The sequence below is a fragment of the Poecilia formosa genome, unplaced genomic scaffold (assembly GCF_000485575.1).
Source record: "Poecilia formosa unplaced genomic scaffold, Poecilia_formosa-5.1.2 Scaffold287, whole genome shotgun sequence".
NCBI classification, from domain to species: domain Eukaryota; kingdom Metazoa; phylum Chordata; class Actinopteri; order Cyprinodontiformes; family Poeciliidae; genus Poecilia; species Poecilia formosa.
Genome location: NW_006800226.1, coordinates 709949 through 711605, shown reverse-complemented (window position 1 = coordinate 711605; position 1657 = coordinate 709949). Strand labels below are relative to the sequence as shown.

Below are 1657 nucleotides of genomic sequence, written 5' to 3'. Positions count from 1 at the left end.
TCTTCTTCAGCTCCTCACACTCCTCCTTCAGCCGCTGTATTTCCGCCTCCTTCTCCAACGCCTCCTTCATCTCCTTCTCAGCCATCAACCTGTCGGATTCCGTTTCTTCGTCCTGGAGCAGAATGAGGGATTTACTCAGTGCCATAGACAGTCGCATAAACAATTTGTGCGTTTTTGGACATTTATGGAGACATAAGATCAGCATGAAACATACTCAGAAATTTAAGTAGTGTAATCCAAAACCTAAAGCCGAAGATGTAGTTTGAAAAGTGATTTCTGGTGAGAAAAATTTAAGGACATCCCTACATTTATTCCCACTCATCATTTGAGGAAGGCTTGTTTCAAATTCAGACATTTAGTTTGGTGTGGTGCTGACCGTTGCACACCAAAGTGAGATGGAAAGAGCTGTCAGTGCCATTATAATGAGCTTAAAGAAGTCTCAAGGAACTTCAGGTAAGCCACTCCACTGTACAGAACATAGTCTACAAGTGGAGGAGATTCGATACAACTGCCAGCATGTCAAGGTCTGGTTCACCAAAGAGTAGGACGCAAGAAAGGAATAAAGCCTAATGGCGCAAATGTTTGTTGAGATCTTTCTTTTCAGAGAAAAAACAGGATTAAACTTTTATATGTGAGCACACGTTAATATAAAAATGAATATTTAGCAGTGTTCAATAATGACTTACAGAATGTCAAACTTGATAAACATGTTTTGTGTGAGTGTGTGTGATTTTTGGAAATACCCGAAAAAACATTTCCAGCTTGAAGCGTTGCTCACGTGCTTCCTTTGCGATTTGCTTCAGCTCCTCATTACGGCGATGTAGATAAGTCAAATACTGCCACAAAACAAACAAAAGAACAACAAACAAACATCAACAAAACAGATATTCAGTTATAGTCATATGAGTCACACAATATGAGTTTTGACATGGCATACAATGAAAACATTATGATTCTAGATATGAAGAAGTAAACAAACAGAGCTGGATGTTTAAAAAATTAGGATTACATAAATGGCAAATGTTATATCATAAAAAATAAACAGTTCTAATTTATGCCTTGGTGGCTAAGATATCTAAGCCTAAGGCTAAGTTTAAACCAAATGTTTTATCTGACCTGAGACAGCATTAAAATCCATCCCACTGGAACGTTTCACAAAGCACCAACTATGTTTTGCAAAATCTCTGCTACAGCATAATTCTGCCCTGATTTGAGCTTCCTGTTGTGTTTTTAACATAAATCTCTCCTTGTGATCTATTTCAGCAATCAATTGAGCTGTGCAGATGTTTTAAACTGAACCAACAATAAAGGCGGTATAAGAGAAAGAGAGAGAGAGAGAGAGAGAATGCTTTTATTTATTTCTAAACATCTGGTCAAAGGTTTGAACAAATCTAGTCGAATCTGTCTCTGCTGCTTCATGGTCTTGTTAAGGTTGTGATCGAGGTCAGCGGTCTGCAACCGGCAGCTCCAAAGTCACTTGTGGGTCGTAATAACTCAAACATAATTACAAACACTATCTCTGTGTTTTTGGGAAACCCTCTGCATCACATTCACTTTTTATTAGGTACGGAACGGAACGGTTCCACGTGTTTGCATTACAACTTGCTTCCGGTTCCACCCGTCCCCATGGAACCACAAGAGCTGTGGTTCCAATTGT

General features: G+C 39.0%; 1 protein-coding gene across 3 annotated transcripts in view; it reads right to left on the bottom strand.

Annotated features, from left to right (window-relative positions):
• The window catches only part of LOC103151618 (coiled-coil domain-containing protein 42 homolog), a 12091-nt gene that overhangs the window by 9473 nt on the left and 961 nt on the right, over positions 1 to 1657 (bottom strand). The gene's annotated exons all lie outside the window — the stretch shown is intronic.